Source organism: Neophocaena asiaeorientalis, unplaced genomic scaffold (genome assembly GCF_003031525.2).
Source record: "Neophocaena asiaeorientalis asiaeorientalis breed wild unplaced genomic scaffold, Neophocaena_asiaeorientalis_V1.1 scaffold406, whole genome shotgun sequence".
Lineage (NCBI taxonomy): Eukaryota > Metazoa > Chordata > Mammalia > Artiodactyla > Phocoenidae > Neophocaena > Neophocaena asiaeorientalis.
Window position 1 is genome coordinate 502,595 of NW_020173381.1, and position 20,726 is coordinate 523,320.

General features: G+C 40.2%; 1 protein-coding gene across 2 annotated transcripts in view; it reads left to right on the forward strand.

The window, feature by feature from the left end:
• Window positions 1–4,515: 4,515 nt before the first annotated feature.
• Window positions 4,516–20,726, forward strand: part of XKRX (XK related X-linked) — a 65,881-nt gene continuing 49,670 nt past the window's right edge. For both annotated transcript variants that reach the window (XR_003003448.1, XM_024746524.1), the window contains exon 1: window positions 4,516–4,794. The gene's annotated coding sequence lies outside the window, so the exon portion shown is untranslated. The remainder of the gene's footprint in view (window positions 4,795–20,726) is intronic.

Sequence of the window (20,726 nt, forward strand, 5' to 3'; positions counted from 1 at the left end):
TAAAAACGGACAAAAGGTGAAGAGAATATTGATTTGTATTTGCTGTATATGCATACAGAAACTGGTAAGTTTTATAAGAAACTGATTAATAGAAAAACGTTAAGAAAATAAAAGGATTTCCCTGGTGGTTCAGTGGTTAAGTCTCCGTGCTTCCACTGCAGAGGGCACCAGTTCGATTCCTGGTCGGGGAACTAAGGTCCTACATACTGTGATGTGCAGCCCAAAAAAACAAAAACAAAAACAAAAAACTGATAATAGTAGTTATCTATGGTGGGGGAAAACTGCAGGGATGGGAGTCAGAGGTGTGGAGAAACTTCACTATATACCTTTATATGTTTCACTTTTGAATAAAATGAAAATATTTATTTTGCAAAACAATAGATTAAAAAATGCAACGATTAAGAGTAAGCCTAGGATTCTGCTAACACTCAGACTGAGTAAAACAATAAACATGGCCTCAGAAAGGCAAGAAAAAGTTACTTTGAAAAGACAGTATGTGCATATGGTAGGAAAAAAAAACAGTACATAAGAGTGCATGTGCATGCAGTGAATAATGAGTCTTCTTATTCCTGGCTCCTAGTCCTTCAGATGTCACCACTCTTCCTAGTTTCTTGTGTAACCTACCAGATATATTCTGTGTGTGTGTGTGTACATCGCTCTTTCTTTTGTAAACAGATAGAAACAGACTATAAACACTGTTCTGATGGACCTAGAGATTATCATATTAAGTGAAATAAGTCAAAGACAAAAAAATCATATGATATCACTTATATGTGGAACCTAAAAAAGTGATATATAAACAAACTTATTTACAAAACAGAAATAGACTCACAGACATAGAAAACAAACTTATGGTTACCAAAGGGGATAGTGGTGGTGGTGGGGGAGATAAATTAGGAGTTTGGGATTAACGTATACATATAAAATATAAAATATTTACCTGTATTTAAAATATAAAACATTTAAAACATTTAAAATATAAAATATTTACCTGTATAAAATAGGTAAACAACAAGGACCTACTGAATAGCACAGGGAACTATACTCAGTATCTTGTAATAACCTATAATGTAAAAGAATTTTAAAAATATATATATATATGTATAACTAAATCACTTTGCTGTACACCTGAAACTAATACAACATTGTATATGAACTATACTTCAATTTAAAAATTTTTTAAAAACCCACTATTCTGCACCATGCTTGTCACTTAACAATAGATTTTGGAGATTGTTCTACAATGATGTAGGATCTGCATCAGTACTTAAAGGTCTACTTAATTTTTAAAATAGGCTGTATAGTTTTAACTTACATAAATATATAATTTAACTTGTCCCTTTGAAGGGACATTCATCCTAATGAATTTTGAGGTTGTTTCTACTCTATTGTTACCACAGTGTTGCAGTGAATGTCCTTGTACATATATCTTTGTGTATTTTTGCAATGACTATGTATATGTGATGAATAAGTATGTGATTGATAGTATATTTATTAGATAAATCCCTGATGTGGAATTGCTGGATTAAAGGATATATGCTCTTAACGTTTTCATGTATTTTCTAACAGAGCTGTAGAATCAACTTATCAAAAATATTCTTTTGGGCTTGTGATTGGAATTTATTGATTCCAATTAATTAATTTAAGGAGAATTGAAATCTTTACAGTATTTTTTCTATACAGGTATGTGACCTATCTCCAATTACTCTAGGCTTATGGAATTCTCTAAATATAAACACGTATTTTTTTCCCAATACAGGTCTTTTTTCTTAAGATTAATACAAGATATTGTAAAGTTTTTATTGCTTTTATGACAGGGACCTTTTTCATGATATTTTCTAACTCGTTATTGCTGATTTTGTGTCAAGCTACCTATTCTTTTATTTGTTTTACAGGTTTTCCAGTTGATTCTCTTTCATTTTCTTGGTAGCTGGCCATATGATCACCATATAAAAGCAGTTTTGTCTCTCTCCTTCTAATACTTTTTTTTTCTTATTACATTGGATAAGAAGATGTTCCAGTGTGGGAGTGATAGTGAATATCTTGTCTTGTTCCTTATTTTAATAGGACAGTGCTATTCAAACGACTGAGTGTTAGCCAGGGAAACAAGAACTCATCTGGTTTGTTGGTTTGAGTGTAAATTAGTACAACCTTTTTTAACAAGGTTTAAAAAGGCTTAGTCATACATATCTTAGGGCCTTAAAAACATACAGGCCCTTCAACTCAGCAGTTCTGCTAAATAACTAAAAATGTAAGCAAAGATATAACTGTAAGAATATTCATGAAGGGACTTTTTGAGATAGCAAAAGGTTAGAAACAGCTTACATTTCCAATAGCAAGGAATTAGATAAATAAGCTACATTACATTTATTTAATGAAATACCATATAGCCAATAAAAGTGAGGTAACTACATATAGTGGAGAGATGCTCATGATGTGTTATTATGTGAAGAAGCTGTTGTAAAACAGTGTGTATAGTATGTACAGTGTGACTCCACTTTAAGAAACCAATTTAAATATACATATTTGGAAAGATATATCCTGAAAAGTTAGAAGCACGTATTCTTCTCTGAATGGTGAGTTTATAGGTGAATTTTTGTTCTCATTTTTACTTGACTTCCTGTGATAAGGGAAAAAGTAATTTGCTTAGAAAGTTTTCAGTAGAATAATTCAGTAATATATATATTAATAACCTATTGTGTGCAAATCATACAGAAAAGGGTATGACTCAGGCCCTTTGCTCCATTCACCATTGAACCCCTACTCTGTCACACACTGAGAACACAGAGATGAATAATAAGCAGCTTTTGCCTCATTTCTAGCCTCAAAAAGATTATATACTCCCATGAGGAAGATGGTTTAAGAAACCTAGGTAGTTACATTAAATGTGATAGCTGTGGGAACACAGAGGAAGGGCTTAAATTTTAAGGAATTGTGTTCCTGTAGTTTCTCCTTGGTTTATCAAACTGAATATTTTTTCTTTGAATTTTTGAATTTTATTTTATTTATTTTTTTATACAGCAGGTTCTTATTAGTTATCATTTGCCTTATGTATTGAGGTGCTTCTATGTTGGGTGCATATATATTTATAATTGTTATATCTTCTTCTTGGATTGATCCCTTGATCATTATGTAGTGTCCTTCCTTGTCTCTTGTAACATTCTTTATTTTAAAGTCTATTTTATCTGATATGAGTATTGCTACTCCAGCTTTCTTTTGATTTCCATTTGCATGGAATATCTTTTTCCATCCCCTCACTTTCAGTCTGTATGTGTCCCTAGGTCTGAAGTGGGTCTCTTGTAGACAGCATATATATGGGTCTTGTTTTTGTATCCATTCAGCGAGCCTGTGTCTTTTGGTTGGAGCATTTAATCCATTCACGTTTAAGGTAATTATCGATATGTATGTTCCTATTACCATTTTCTTAATTGTTTTGGGTTTGTTTTTGTAGGTCCTTTTCTTCTCTTGTGTTTCCCACTTAGAGAAGTTCCTTTAGCATTTGTTGTAGAGCTCGTTCGGTGGTGCTGAATTCTCTTAGCTTTTGCTTGTCTGTAAAGCTTTTGATTTCTCCATCAAATCTGAATGAGATCCTTGCCAGGTAGAGTAATCTTGGTTGTAGGTTCTTCCCTTTCATCACTTTAAGTATATCATGCCACTCCCTTCTGGCTTGTAGAGTTTCTGCTGAGAAATCAGCTGTTAACCTTATGGGAGTTCCCTTGTATGTTATTTGTCGTTTTTCCCTTGTTGCTTTCAATAATTTCTTTGTCTTTAATTTTTGCCAATTTGATTACTATGTGTCTTGGTGTGTTTCTCCTTGGGTTTATCCGGTATGGGACTCTCTGCACTTCCTGGACTTGGGTGGCTATTTCCTTTTCCATATTAGGGAAGTTTTTGACTGTAATCTCTTCACGTATTTTCTCAGGTTCTGTCTCTCTCTCTCTCTTGTCCTTCTGGGACCTTTGTAATGTGAATGTTGTTGTGTTTAATGTTGTCCCAGAGGTCTCTTAGGCTGTCTTCATTTCTTTTCATTCTTTATTCTGTTCCACAGCAGTGAATTCCGCCATTCTGTCTTCCAGGTCACTTATCCATTCTTCTGCCTCAGTTATTCTGCTATTGATTCCTTCTAGTGTATTTTTCATTTCAGTTATTGCATGGTTCATCTCTGTTTAGGTGTTTGTTCTTTAATTCTTGTAGGTCTTTGTTAAACATTTCTTGCATCTTCTCAATCTTTGCCTTCATTCTTTTTCCGAGGTCCTGGGTCATCTTCACTATCATTATTCTGAATTCTTTTTCTGGAAGGTTGCCTATCTCTACTTCATTTAGTTGTTTTTCTGGGGTTTTATCTTGTTCCTTCATCTGGTACATAGCCCTCTGCCTTTTCATCTTGTCTATCTTTCTGTGAATGTGGTTTTTGTTCCACAGGCTGCAGGATTGTAGTTCTTCTTGCTTCTGCTGTCTGCCCTCTGGTGGATTAGGCTGTCTCAAACTGATATTATGATTTCTTTCTACAGGTTGTGCTGTCCTCCAAACTCTGCTAAGAAGCTCCTTGGCGAGCCTTTCGTCCTAAGACAAGCTGTGCCTGTGGATCTGTTCCCCCACACCCCGCACTGTGAGCTGGTGCTTCTCTTCACTCAATAAGCAGCCTCCTACAAGCCTGCAGGTTCTTTGTTAAGGCTGAAGTGTCAGTAACTTCCAGGTCTAGCATATTGCTACATCGCTGACCCTGAGAGCATTACCGAGGAAACCAATCTTTGGACCCTGAGCAGGAAGAATATAGTGGACCTCCTACCTGAGGTAGATTTATAACCTTAGTTTTCACGTTTGCTGCCTCTCTTGCGTGTTTGCCTGGTTGTGACCACTCCTTAGCCCTGGATCTGGACTGTTCCTTCTTTTTGCTGTCAGTCTATCATGGCTCCCTTGATCCTAGTTTACAGTCTGTCTCCTCTGTCTAGCTCTGCCTGTGGTGGAGTGACAACTGAGCTTTTCTCCACATCTGGTCATAATTTCACATTGACTCGGGTTTCTGTATTTGCCTGGAGATTTTACTAGATGTGTTCTGCATTCATGAGGTAGCCAAGGATTAGAACTAGAAACAAGTCTAGCTTTTTTAAAAAGCAGAGTAAGCTATGAAATGATTGCAGAGTGACTGTGTGATCTCAGTAGAGATTCATTACTTTGGGTTTTCTAGGCTTTGAGGCTTCCAGAACAGCTTTTAAAAATGTGGTTACCCTTAGGAGCAATACCACCAATTAGCTCTCACCTGTGGAGGGAGATGTGGTTGTAGTAGAGACCCTATGGGAAAGGAGAGCTTCAAAGAAGAAACTGAATACCTATAATTGGGCTGTGTAGTATGGGTATTGAAACTGACATTCTCTAGTCATGATTTCTTCAACTCTGTAGTCGTTCTTGGATACGTGCCCAACAATTGAATTATGTTTTGAATCTTAACAGACTAAGGACGTGTAACTTAGTGAGCACTGTCTGATTTACAAATTGATATCAGGTCAGCTAGTGTTTTTAATTTTTCTCAATCCTAAATACCTCTAGAGAAGCCCCTTTCTCAGAAAAATATGGCTCTTAAAGCTACTATATAAATATCCATATAAAAAATATTAGAAGGAAATAATCTAAAATGACAAAAAATGTTGATTAATGGTAGTCAGATAAGTTTTATTCCCATTTCCCTATCTTTCGTTTTATGTAAATAATATATATTTGTATATTATATACATTATGTTTCCATTTCCCTAGTTTATTTTATATAAATAATATTATATTATTTTATAGCTGAAAAACCTTAATGTAAAGCATAAATGAAAAGCGACTTTTATTTTCTCCTCCTTTGTTGCCTATATCTGTAAATGGCAATCCCATCTATTAGTTATGTAAACCAGAAGGTGGAGTTATCTTTCTCATTCTCATATCCAACTGCCGACCAGGTGGATTCCACCTGGATATCTTCTAGGTACTCTGAAATCAACATATCTAATGTTGCATGCTTCACATCTTTCCCCCAAACCTGTTCTTGCTCCTATATTTCCAATCTTTTTTTTTACATCTTTATTGGAGTATAATTGCTTTACAATGCTGTGTTAGGTTCTGCTTTATAACAAACTGAATCTGTTATACATATACATATGTCCCCATATCTCTTCCCTCATGCATCTCCCTCCCTCCCACCCTCCCTATCCCATCCCTCCAGGTGGTCACAAAGCACCGAGCTGATCTCCCTGTGCTATGCGGCTGCTTCCGACTAATTCTCTATTTTGGTAGTGTATATATGTCCATGCCACTCTGTCACTTTCTCCCAGCTTACCCGTCCCCCTCCCCACATCCTCAAGTCCATTCTATAGTAGGTCTGCATCTTTATTCCATCTTGCCCCTAGGTTCTTCTGACCATTTTCTTCCTTTCTTTTTTTTTTTTTTTAGATTCCATATATATGTGTTAGCATACAGTATTTGTCTTTCTCTTTCTGACTTACTTCACTCTGTATGACAGACTCCAATCTACTTGGTCACTCAAGCCAGAAGCCTGGGAATTATATCTGAGTCCTTCCTTTCCCATACGCTCTGCCCACATGCAGTGTATCACCAAGTCTCCATCCCTACAGGTTACCATCATCTCTCACCAGATTATTTACTGAAAGGGCCATGTTCTTAACTTGTGCTGCTGTCTTCATTCTTGCCCCCATCCATTCTGTTCTCTACAGCCAGAGTGAGTTTTCTAAAATGCCAGTCTCATTGTGTTTCTCTGGTGCTTGAAATCTGTCTGTTATGGGCTCCTTCTTGCCTTTAAAATTAAGTCTCAGATTCTTCATGAAGCCTCAAAGCCCCTTCGTAATCTGGGTAGCCTCATTTTTCTATACACATTGAGTTCCTTTCCTTGAAAAAGATAATTTTTTTCCATTCTGGTCCTTTCTTATTCTCTTTCCTCAGCTGGGAATGTGCTTTTTTCTTTTGGCTAACTCAACTCATTTTTCTATTTTTAACTTAGCTAGCCCCTAAGGAATATCTGATGAATAAATATAGGATTAGCTGTAGGTAATCAGCTTCCTGGTAATTCTGTTAGTGTTACACCTTGTAAGTAAGATGATCTTAGAATTATGCTTTCGTCATTTCTATAATGAAAAGTTTTAAGCATACAAGAAAGTTGAAAGAATAATACAATGAACACCAGTATACCCACCGCCAGGATTCAACAAATGTTAACATTTTGCCATATTTACTTTATCTGTGTGTGTATCTGTTCTTTGATAAACCATTTGAAAGTAAGTGGTAGACACCATGACACTTCACCTTTAAACGTCTCAGCATCCATCTTCTAAGTGTAAGGACATTTTTCTACATAACCATAATACCGTAAGCCCAGCTAAAAAAGAAATTACCAGTACCTCACTGATCTTTGCTAGTGTTATCCATTGTCTGGTACAGTGCTTCCCAACGTGTGGTCTGCAAACTGCTTGATGGTTCAGAGGGAGATAAGGAGCTTGTACCAGAGTGTGTATCAGTGCACCACATCCTTCATTGAGGAAGTTTTCTTACCAAAAATATGTCAGCCAGATTAAATAGTGTGATAAGTGACCTGGTTCATTTACATCTGTGGGCTAGCTGAGTAGTACGGCTCTATATTCAGATTTCCCCAGCTGTCCCCTGAAGTCTTTTATGGCCAGTTCACATGTTGCATTTGAGTGTGGTCTCTCTTTAGTGTCTTTTAATCTAGAGCAGTCTCCCCACTTTTTGTTAATCACTGACTTTTAGAGGCCAGGTCTGCCCCACTTATGAATCTTTCTGACTGTTGTGTGTGTGCCCAACTGTCCTAGTTTTCCTGGGACTCTCCTGGTTTAACACTGATCCTGCATCCTGGACAGTCCTCAGTCCTGGGTAAACCAGGATGGTTTGTTTTCTTATGATAGTGTTTAGCTTTCCCTTCCAGCACCTGAGTTTCCTGTAAACTGGAAGTTGTTAGGTCCAGAGGCTTGATTAGATTCAGTTTTGATAAGTGTGCTTCATAAATAATGCTGTGTACTTCATGTAGCATCCCATCCAGTGGTACATGATGGCAGTTGTCCACTCTTTAGTAAAGGTGATGGTTAAGGTGGTGGCCCTCAGAACTCTCCATGTAATTTTAATTTTCTCTTCCTAATTAGCAAGAAATCTGGGGTGTTACTTTGGTACCATGTGACTGTCCTGTTCCCCAATAACCTCTCACCTAAAATTTCAGCATCCATCAATTCCTGTTTCCTCACTCAGTAATTTGTTTTTCTAATTTTTAAAATGTATTTCCTGACTTTGTGATTTAATCAGGGGTTGCAAGATGGTGATTTCCTAATTCTATCATCCAGTCTGTTCCTTAGCTGGCATTCTTCTGTAAAGATGAGCTTTCTCTCATCTATAGGATATGAACCAAAAAGATCATGTAAAGGCCTAATTCTTTTCCCTCGAATACCAATTTTCAGAGCAAGTTGATGTAATAGTTACTTCCAATAGTAGAGAAGTAGTTTTACTTATTGTTTTGGAAGTCACTTAATTCATTGTTTTTCTTAATGTAAATTCAGTGCTTTACATTCAGTTCAGCATTTTCTTTGTCATGCTCAAATTTTCTCCAGTTTGGCCAGTGGGAGTCCCTTTAGTCCTTTTGACATGCTTCCATGAGTCTTTGAGCACTTCCTTAGATTCTGACAGAAAATTCCTAGGCTCAGCATACATTTCTCTGGCCTAGTCCTGGAATCAGCTGTTTCCAAGGAGCCCTGGTTCCTTTTAGTGGAGGATGGATGCTGGATGTTAGAAGCAAAATCTAATAGTACTGGGCTTCCCTGGTGGTGCAGTGGTTGAGAGTCCGCCTGCCAATGCAGGGGACACGGGTTCGTGCCCCGGTCCGGGAAGATCCCACATGCCGCGGAGCGGCTGGGTCCGTGAGCCATGGCTGCTGAGCCTGCGCGTCCGGAGCCTGTGCTCCGCAACGGGAGAGGCCACAACAGTGAGAGGCCCGCGTACAGAAAAAATAAAAAAATCTAATAGTACTGTATTCCAATCTGTGAGCTGTAAAACATTAGCACAGTGACCAACTGTCGCGATTTACTCTGAATCTGGAACTTTCGGTGCTAAAACCAGGAGCGTCCTAAGCAAACCAGGACAACAAGTTGGTCACCCTAAATTGGTCACATTGCTTTTTTAATTATTATTTTTAATTTTATTGAAGTATAGTTGATTTACAATTCCCATTGTTAATACACAGTAATGATTAAGGAAGAATAGTGGAAATTGGGATTGGGACATGTGGACCAGTAGTAGCTAAAGTAGCTATAAATTCTCAGGAAATTTAAGGGTTTATACTAAATGATCTCTTCCAGCTGTAAAATATCTAGGTCTAGGGCAGTGGATCACAAGCCTCAGTGCACATTTGTATCACCTTTAAAAACGCTGATCCCTGGGCCTCAGACATTACAATTTAATTGGTTTAGGGAGGGGCTCAGACATCAGTATTTTTTAAACGCCCACCAGTGATTCTCATGTGCAGCCAAGGCTGAGAACCAGTGGTCCACGGGGGGCTCTACCTTTCAAAGTGTGGTCCCTGGACCAACAGCATTGGCAATCACCTAGGAGCCTGTTAGAAATGCAGACTTTCAGGTTCCACCCTAACTGGATCAGAACCGCTGAGGGTGAGGCCCAGCTATGTGTGTTTTATTTAATGTGCCCTCCAGGTGATTCTGATGCACACTCAAGTTTGAGAACCACTGGTTTAGAGTGACAGTTCTCAGCCTTGGTTGTGTCGACTGAAATAAAAACACATAACGTGAGAGCTGTGAGTTCAGTTTTATTTGGGGACTTAACTGAGGACTAAAGCCCGGGAGACAGCCTATCAGAGAGCTCTGATGAACTGCTCCAAAGAGGTAAGGGGGGAGGTCAGCATGTATGTGATTTTGGCGAAGGGGATATGTGCAACCAAGCACACATCCTGGCAGAAGGTTGCTGCTAGTCACGAGGAACAGACATCTTAGCTAATGATTTTAGTGCTTTTCTAAGTATGGGAAGATGCAAGAATCTGGGTTCATAAAATTTTTTCCTGAAAATATGTAACTGAGGGCCTGTTCTGCCTGTTTTCCCAGAGCAGAGTGCCTCATTCTTGATCTTCGCTCTGCATTCCTTTCAGGGTGTACTGTAGGTAGAACTGGATGGTGGACAATATTCTTTGTTTTACAGTTGCAATATTAGAATCACCTGGGGACTTTTTTTTAGCATTTTTAAGCAAATTTTTACTTTTAAAAGTATTTTATTTAAGATACGTATTTTTTTAAATGTTTATTTTATATTGGAGTATAGTTGATTTACAGTGTTATGTTAGTTTCAGGTGTACAGAAAAGTGATTTAGTTATACATATATCCATTCTTTTTCAGATTCTTTTTCAGATTCTTTTCCCATATAGGTTATTACAGAATATTGAGTAGAGTTCCCTGTGCTATACAGTAGGTCCTTGTTGATTATCTAGTTTATACATGGTGGTGTGTATATGTTAATCCCAACCTCCTAGTTTATCCCTCTCCCTCACCTTTTCACCTGGGTACCTTTTTTTTTTTTTTCTGGGGACCTTTTAAAACAGAGATTCCTGGATGTCATCCCCTCAGAGATTGATTTAATTCACTTTGGGTGTGGCCCTAGCCTCATTATTTTAAAAGCTCCCTAGATATCTCTAATGTGTAGGTAAGGCTGAGAATCATGGTCTAGGGCTTTTTTCCTCCAAGCCCAGAGTTTGGCTTGGTGAGTAAAAATGCACATGAAGTTGCAGGTAAAAAACTAACTAGTTGGATAATACGTAGGTCAAATAGCTTGCTTTTCTGCTTCCTCCTTGTCTACATCCATGCAGGGTCTCTGAGCAGTGGTTTGCAGCCCTTTGCAAAGGTTTTCATCCCTTTAAAGTACTTTATTTCCCATTCTTTCTGCAGTTATTTTGGTGGGTGTGGTAGGGAGTGGGGCTTAGATACCATCAGTTACTAGTGATCCTAGACAAGCCTTAAAAGTTGACCCTCATACATGGCAAGAGAAAAGTGAGCTCATTTTAATATTAAAGTAGGACAGTTGTTTTAAGGGTTTGTCCTCAGCCTGCTTCCCACCTGGCTTCTAGAACTGGCTTCTTCACATTAGGCTCATCTTAGAGTTGCTGAACGTCTGAGTGCAAATTTTGCCATTGCCCTTATTGCAGGTGTGGAGTTGCACCTACGGCCGTGCTTCTCAGTCTTGGCTGCACATTGAACTCCTCTGGGAGTTCAAAAATTCCTGGTTGTTTGAAAAATCCTTCTCAAAAAATTCTGGTTCCTGGGACTTGAGCACTACCCCCACATCTTCTAATTTAATTGGTCTGGGATGTGGCCCAAGCATCTGGACTTTTTAAAGATGCCCCGAAGATGATTCTAATGTGCAGCCAGGGTTATGATCCTCCGATTAGGGCTGTGGTTCCCAAACTTGTCTGCACATTAAAATCCCCTGGGGTTCTTTTAAAACTTCCAAAACCCAGGCCACACCCCAGATCAATTAAGTCTTCACAGTCTCTGGGGGTGGGACACAGGCATTGGTAATTTTGAAGTTTCCCCAGTGATTCCCATATGCAGCCAGCCTCGAAAACCACAGGGTTAGGGTATTTGATTGTTTGGAGGCTGGGAGAGAGAAGAGAATGATTGTCATTTGCTGAGATTTAAGTCTTCCAGCCCTTCACTTTTAAAATCACGTTGCCAGTTTATAATTTACAGGGTCATCATTGTCATTTTTCTAAGAAATATATTTCAAAATGGAATGCCATATACTCATGAACCAGTTGAAGCTCCCTTAGAGCTCATCAGTTAGTGCAAGTGTGAAAAGACAGTTGAAATGGAATATAATTATTGTGTCCCAGACTTTAAAAATTTCCATCAGCTGATTTGATTTCATCATTATATGTATCTGCACATTATAGTTCCCATTGTTTCTCATCAAAGGAGACTAAGTGGCAGGGTGGGGGTGTGTGTGTGCAATGCTGACATCTAGCCCAGAGCCACAAAATGGAGGAACATGTCAATATCCTCAAGTTCATTCCTAACTGTTAGGGATCCTCAGGGTACACAGAGAGGAGAGTACTTTTCTCTGAGGACCTAAAAAAGGAATTTAAATATATAAAGGTGTTGGGATTCACTGATTGCATTTACTGATCACCTTTACTTGTAACCAATCCAAGGAATACCTAAGGAGAAGAGAGGGCTGTTACTTAGCTCTTCAATGGTCTCTCTCCTCCAACTAGACTGTAAGATTTGAGGGAATAAGGGCTGTTCAGTGTTGTATTTCTGTCTAGCACCCAGCACAGTGACTGAAATGGAGCAGGTGCTCAGAGCGGCAATATAGCATACCGGCCAAGACGACCAGCTCTGGAATCAGGCTGACCCAGCCTTGAATTCTGGCTCCATCACTCTATGCTGTGTGACCTTGGGTGAGTTACTTAACCTCTTAAATCCTCTGGAAACAATATTTGTAAAGCACTTTGCAAATTGCCTGGCACATAGTTGGCATGGATTATGGGGGGAGTTATTCTTGATTATCCGATTATTTGTTGAAGGAATAAATGGATGTTATAGCCTGCTTTCCCTTTCCTCTCAAGATTAACGAGTCAAAATAACCTAATCAATTTGGTTTTTGTAAGATTTCAATACTTAATTTCAGGCAAACAAAACCAAACACACATTGGAAAGAGTACCTTCCCTGTTGGTGTGGGTGTTTCTCAGCATTTATGTTACACTCAAATATTACAGCTTCTAGTAAAAAGTTTCAATACAGTTTGAAGAAAAATGACACATAGGAAACAGATAAGGCCATCCTGCTCATTTTGTCACCTTCATAATATTGGTTGCTAAAATAACCCACTTGTCAAATCCCTTTGTACTACTGTGAGAAGTGCTGATGTAAGACATGTTTTCTGAAAATAACCATGATGAGGTGTTCTGAATTAAGGGCTTTGGTACAGAAGTGATAGAGTTCCCTTCTGGGTAGAATAGCTCAGGATCATAAATTGCCCAGACACCTACTGGCTTACCTGTTCCACCTCCTAAAAGGAAACTTGTTTCTAGGGGTGTTTTTTTTTAACTAAACACTCTATATATAATCACTACATGGGATCCTGGATTGGATCCTGCACAGAAGAAGGACATTAGTGGAAAAACTGGTGAAATATGAATGAAGTCTGTAGTTTAGTAAATAGTTTTTGTGTTTTGTTTTTTTGCGGTATGCGGGCCTCTCACTGTTGTGGCCTCTCGCATTGCGGAGCACAGGCTCCGGATGCGCAGGCTCAGCAGCCATGGCTTACGGGCCCAGCCGCTCCGCGGCATGTGGGATCTTCCCGGACCGGGGCACGAACCCGTATCCCCTGCATCGGCAGGCGGACTCTCAACCACTGCGCCACCAGGGAAGCCCTGTAGTTTAGTAAATAGTATTGTGCTAACATTAATGTCATAGTTTTGATCAATATACCAGAGTTATATGAGGTGTTAACCTTAGGGGAAGCTGGGTGAAGGGTATATAGGAACTCTTTGTACTATATTTACAACTCTTCTGTAAATCTAAAATTGTTTCAAAATACAAAGTTTAAAAAAATATCTACACATAGTCTTTTAAAAACTAAACATACTGATTGGAAGCTAATTCTAGAAAAACCAAGTCTGGGCAGGTGTTGAAGCCAGGACCCCAGAAAGAGAATAGTGCTCACCCAGACACCCAAATATGTGCTAGATGTTTGGCTAACTCTAAGCACTACCAGTGACAAGGTGACAAGGGGTGGGGTTGGGGGAGAGCATTTAGCAATTCTTTTTCAATAAGGAATTTCTGTCAGCCTATCAAAAAACAGTTCCTTTCTCTCCATATAAGCTAGCTTAGTTCAAAACACAGCAGTCCGACTTCAGAGAGGTCCAAATACATGTTTCCTTAAACTCCCATCTTAGAGTTTGGTGGGCTAGGTGTTTTGAAGGAATTTCTCCTTGGAGTGCTAAACCTGAAATGATAACATGCCCTGATCTTGAGAAGGGGCGTGGGAAGAGGAAGAATCCAGTCATTTTAAAGCACCAGCCCCCTTAGCATTCAGTTCTTTATTCCCTGAATTAAATGATCTGCAGAGTTAACTCCTGTGTCACTTAAAAGACAGGTGCCTCAGTAACCTAGCATGACCAGCACGACAGTTTTAAGAAAGTGTATTATAATAAAAGGTGTTGTGTGTGTGTGTGTGGGGGGTGGAAACTCAAAGGACTGTGGTGCTCTTCATTTTCTTTGGTTCTTTAGGGATGAACTCTTCGATGTGTGTTTTCCATAGTTCTGATTGGCATGTGTACCTATTTCCTACTTTGCTGTTTTCATGTAACATTATTTCACATTCTGGTGCCCACCTGCACAGTGTGCATAGTTTGCATCTTTAATGGCCGTATAACATTCCATTGTATCGAATAGCAGGATCGTTCTTAGGGCTGGGCTCATTTTTCTGAGCAGATATAAAAGGCCTGCTGTCTCTTAGCATCAGAGGTCTATTTTAGCTCCCGGAAGTGGCGACTGGCAGGAGCGTGGGATTGCGTGGGATTCTTGAGTCATCATAGAACAGCACAGTTTGAGGCTTTGTTAACATCGTTCTGCCCGGCACCTGACAGCAGAGCCTCCCGGGCTCCCTGAACCTGAGCTGGGCACTTCAGGGGCACCGGAGTGGATGTACAAGCCCCCTGACTCCCACGACCCTCAGCTGTTACTATCTCCCTGCCAACAGCAGGACGTTCCTCCTGCTTTCTCTCTTGCCTGGGATAACAACTCCACCTGTGTTTTCCACGTAACTTGATATGGAAGAAAAGGCAAGGAGGAGTGGGAGGATGGATTATTATAGCTAAAGGAATAAGGCACAGGTCAGGGTGCCATGGCTGCAGTTCTTTTAGGCACACCTGTGAAAATAAAGTGGGATGGGGGGATGGTTTCAAGTCCTGGAACGCTGGGCGATAGAGCTCCTGTTCTCTACACCCCTTCCTGTCAGAAATCCAAGTTTGGCCCATCCAATAAAGGGTTTACAGGGGTGAGTGACAAAGCAGTGAGTCCAGGCATGAGCGCTATTCCACCCATAGCCAATGGTGTTTTATAGTTAAGGATGCTAATTGGCAAAATTCTCCTGAGTGGTGTTGTGTTCGGTGTATTTGGTTAGGTCTTGCCAGTTGCAACTGCCTTGAAAATGAGTGATTTTTAATAGGATACTGGGAGGGAAGAGTGATATTAGAAACACCACTGGGATGGCCCAGACACTCAAATCTCCATGGGATTTGTGACTAGGTTAGCTATTCCTGGTTTCCATCTCCACCCCTAAATTACCACAGTTCTTCCTTAACCCTTATGGTGTACTGAATCTCTGACCCATGTTCTGCAGATCATACTGGATACCAACCTTACTGATTGGGCAATACACGGTGGGTAGAAACAGTATATGAAGAGTAGTAACAAGATTTCAGGAGTAAAAACCATTCAGAGCAGAGGGACACCTCTACCTATACATATGGAATTCTCTAGTCCGAAAGCCCAGGCCTGTCTTTCAAGACAAAGTGGACAAGTATCCGGAGCCACATGGGGCTTGTTGAATGATGGGCCAGGGTTATATGTTCAAAGTGTCTCTGACAGGAGCTAGACTTTAAAAATCCTGGAGGAGGGAGGCCAAGACCTTGACAATGAGAGAAACTCCAAGGCAACCGCTTGCCTGAAAGAAAATTTACCCTCAAGGCTCAAGAAACTCTCACTGATCTTGGTTCCTGGGCTGCCACGCTAAGACAGATTTGTAAGACCTCTTTGGCAGGTTTAGGATTCTCAAACCTGGGAATCATTGCTTGGCAGTGGTTATAGTTACCCTAGATCCCTATACTATTTGTATTTTAGAATCTAAGACATCTCTCTTTGGGTTGTTCTTTGCAGAAAAGAGGATACTTCTCTCAGAAAGGGGGTATAGCTATCTAATGATCTAAGATCCTCCCCTAATCATAATAATAGTAGCTAACATTTCATGAGCTACTTATTTTGTGCCAGGCACTCTGGTAAGCATTTTGCTCTGGATTGTCCCCTTTGATTCTCCCAACAAGCCCGTGAGGTACATACTCTTATTCCAGTCTTCACTGGGGAAAATTGCTTGGTCACCCAGCTTGATAAAGGGTTTGGAGTATGGTAACAGCCTGCAGCAACAAAACTATTCACTCAAAAATAAATAAGAATACACTGATGATGAAAAATCTGAAAGAGAAATTAAAGAAACACTCCCATTTACCATTGCAACAAAAAGAATAAAATACCTAGGAATAGACCTACCTAAGGAGAAAAAAAGACCTGTATGCAGGAAACTATAAGACACTGATGAAAGAAATTAAAGATGATACAAACAGATGGAGGGATATATACCATGTTCTTGGATTGGAAGAATCAACATTGTGAAAATGACTATAGATTCAAAGAGTATGGAGGTTCCTTAAGAAGCTACAAATAGAACTACCATATGACCCAGCAATCCCACTCCTGGGCATATACCCTAAGAAACCACAATTCAAAATGAGTCATGTACCACAGTGTTCATTGCAGCACTGTTTACAATAGTCAGGACATGGAAGCAACCTAAGTGTCCATCAACAGATGAATGAATAAAGAAGGTGTGGCACATTGTACAGTGGGATATTACTCAGCCATAAAAAGAAATTAAATTGAGTTATTTGTAGTGAGGTGGATGGACCTAGAGTCTGTCATACAGAGTGAAGTACGTCAGGAAGAGAAAAACAAATACTGTATGCTAAAACATATATATGGAATCTAAGGGAAAAAAATGGTTCTGAAGAACCTAGGGGCAGGATAGGAATAAAGACACAGATGTAGAGAATGCACTTGACACAGGAAGGGGGAAGGGTAAGCTGGGACGAAGTGAGAGAATAACGTTGACATACATACTCTACCAAATGTAAAGTAGATAGCTAATGGGAAGCAGCCGCATTGCACAGGGAGATCAGCTCCGTGCTTTGTGACCACCTGGAGGGGTGGGATGGGGAGGGTGGGAGGGAGACAGAAGAGGGAGGGGATATGGGGATATATGTATACATATAGCTGATTCACTTTGTTATACAGCAGCAACTAAACATTGTAAAGCAATTATACTTCAGTAAAGATGTTAAATAAGAGTATGCTGGCTGTATTGGGGGATATTCTTTAAATTTTTATTAATCATTTTATTATTTATTCATTTTATTATTATTGATTGATTGATTGATTGCTGTGTTGGGTCTTCATTGCTGCCTGTGGGCTTTCTTGAGTTGTGGCGAGCGGGGGCTACTCTTCGTTGAGGTGCGTGGGCTTCTCATTGTGGTGGCTTCTCGTTACAGAGCATGGGCTCTAAGCGTGTGGGCTTCAGTAGTTGTAGCACGCAGGGTTCAGTAATTGTGGCTCGCGGGCTCTAGAGTGCAGGCTCAGTAGTTGTGGCACACAGGCTTAGTTGCTCCACAGCATGTGGGATCTTCCCAGACCAGGGCTGGAACTTGTGTCCCCTACATTGGCAGGTGGATTCTTAACCATTCTGCCACCAGGGAAGCCCTCTTTAAATAATTTTGGTTCATAGATTTTATGTAGGAAAATTTGGTTGACACCCAGGAACACATATATTGTACAAAGGGAAGTATGCCAATATACTGAAATTCAGTTTTGTCAGAGGTCGTTTCAACCTAAATTCTCCACCCTGCCCATATTCATAGATAGCATTCCCACACCCTTTTAGCCATACTTTTCCTTCTCTCTTGGCTGAGAAAGTATGCCTGCCTCATAGACATACATGCCATATAGAGAAATGTGGGTCGTCCAATTTTCTGAAGAACCTTGGTTTGTTGAATTATAGTCTCCTGCCTGATAAAACTGTTCTTCAGTAGAGATATTTGCTGCGTCCCTGGGTGAGAATGATTGTCAGCAGAATTCTCCAGTGATATTTATTGGGCAAATTGGAGGAAAGTAGGTGGGTCAAGAGTGGCCAGAGAAGCCCCAGAGAGGGTGTAGTACATTGGGACAGGGAAGATAGCACACTGGCTTGGCATGCAGGAGATCTGGATTTTAGGAGCATGTCTGTCAGTGATCACTCTACAGTCATGGGCAAGTCACTTAACCTTTCTGTACCAAATTCCTAATCTGTATAACAACTGGGGTTGGACTAGAGGTTCTGTAAGGTTCCTTCCAGCTCCATGACTAATAAGCTGAGCCTTAGTCAGAATCCTGTCAAAGACCCACAAAGTGCCTGGGGTGATCCTCTTGGACATGAGGCCATATGCAATGCATAAAACAAATGCTGCAGTCTTTGACAGTGTCAGGCCCTCCAGAAGGGGTTGTGAGACTGATCCTTTATGTGCCAGGTTTCTATCTCTCAGAAACAATTATAGGCTAGTTGGTTTATACTGCCTGGTGAGACCACATAGGGTAGGAGTTAAGAGCCTGAGTTATGGAGTTGGAGCTTAGTTTGAAAACCAGTTCTGCCATTTCCTAATGGGTGCCCTGGGGTAAATGATTTGACCTCTCTGAACATTAATTTCTGCCTCTGCAAGATGATGATAATAGAACCGACCTCATAGGCTTGTGACGATGCAAGGCAGTAATGTATGTAAACCACTTAGCCCAGCGTCTGGCAGAATGGAAGTGCTCACTCACCCGTGTCTGCCACTACCATGGGTGTGCTTATTGCTGTTAACGTAGTTCTGACATGGGCGTGGTGAGGCTTCAGCATCTTTCCTGGGTATAGCTTTCTCTTTCTGGGTAGAGTTTGAGCAAAGCATAAGCAGATCTTTCTGGCCTGAAGTAGCTCTAGAGTCAGATCTGGATTTGGTTCCCTGCTCTGCATCTTACAGGCTGTGGGACCTTGGATAAGTTATTTAACTTCCCTACCCCTTAGTTTCTTCATCTGTAAAATGCAGGCAGGTATACTGCCTATCCCCAAGGTTTTTGTGAATAAGATAATGAACGTGAAGAGCTTAGTGCTGCGTCTGACATCCAGAAGGCACTCAGTAAATGGGGGCTGTGGTATTGATGGTGAAAGTAACAGCTGAACTAATAGTGAAGAATGATTACCACCACTACTACTGCCTTCCTTGGGATGGAGAGTTGAATGTGTTTAAGCTCGTACGGTTTTTGCATACCTAACCTAAGTGTTAGGAGAGACGGCAATTGCTATTCCTGAAGGGACAGCAAAAGAATTGTTGCCAGGCTTCTCAGACAGTGGTAGGGAATTTAAAACTGAGTTGTTTTCGGAGGCATGATTGAAAATGATTCAGCAGAGCATAATTCTCAGCAGAACCGTTCTGTTTATTTATGCCAGTCCCCTTCCACCCAAGAACATAGGGGGAAAATGTAATTCTAAACTGACCCTGTACTTCTAAGGCCCAACTGCAGTTGGTCACCCACAACATGTTGTTCACAAACTTCATCGGGAGCATCTGGGTACAAAGACGTCAAGGCTCTGATCTTCTTTGCCAACGTTGTCTTCACTCTCAAACGGATGCCCCCTAACTGTTCTTGAGCCTCTCGGTGGGGATAAGATTCATTTTATGGCTCGAATGTCGATGTACAGGCACAATGGGAGTTCTCAGGGATATTACGTTAGAGTAGGTGGAGTTGTAGGGGGACTGTAGAGGTAGTAACAAACAGAAATTGAAAAACTGAATAATCCTAATGGTTCTGTAGATGAACCCATTTACTAAAGGAGGGATATGAGATGTTTCTTTTGACTTCCCTTCATTTTCCTCTTTAGCACTCTGTTAAAAGTCTGAAAAAAGAAAGGAAATAGGTAGTCACTGCAAGCAAAGCTAAGCAACAGGCTTCCTGTCCATCCAGGTGAGGAGGGTGTTAGCTACTTTCCAAGGTCCCCAGTGTCTTCTCTCTTTTTTGCCCTTGGTTCTGAGGTTATAGAAATGAAAAATGGATTTCAATTTTGGACAGAGATTTAAGGGTAGATTCTGACATCTAGAAAGACACTTCCTCCACTCTTCTGCCAGATTCCATCCACTCACCTCTCATCCTCCTTCCCAGAGCAGTACCTCTCTCCTCCTCAATGTTCCTATCTAGGGCCCTCTGTGTAGGTGTAACATCCCAAGGCTCTGGGGTAGCCTGAAGGGCCAGATCCTTTGGAGAGCAGAAGTGACATTATAATATTGACAGTTTATTGTCATGGAGACTGGGGCCAAGGAACACTGAGATGGAGAAGACATTAACAACAATGGGCCTTTAAGTCCTCACAGATTTTTTTAGTGCCTTTAGTATATTGGGAGAAATCATATATGATTATTAAAAAAATGTCCAGTAATACAATACATTTTGGCTCTTCTCAAAATCACCTAGAATCGTACCCCTAGAGAAAACCACTGCTTGTGTTCGGTGATTCCCCTCCAGATATTCTATGCATGTGTACACATCATGCTGTATATGCTGTGCTCTCAACTGCCATTTTCTCTAACAAAACTTCGAGTTGTGGAAAACTTTCCATGTCAGTAAATATAAGTCAGCATTAGCCCTTTTAAGGTCTGCATAGTATTCCATTGTGTGGGTGCACCATAATTGATTTAGCCATTCACTATTGTTAGGCATTTAGCTTGTTTCCAACTTTTAGCTGTTATACACAATGCTATGATTGAACAACCATGAGCATCCTTTTTGTGTACTTGTGTAATTATCTTTGGCTTCAGTTCAAGACATGAGATGA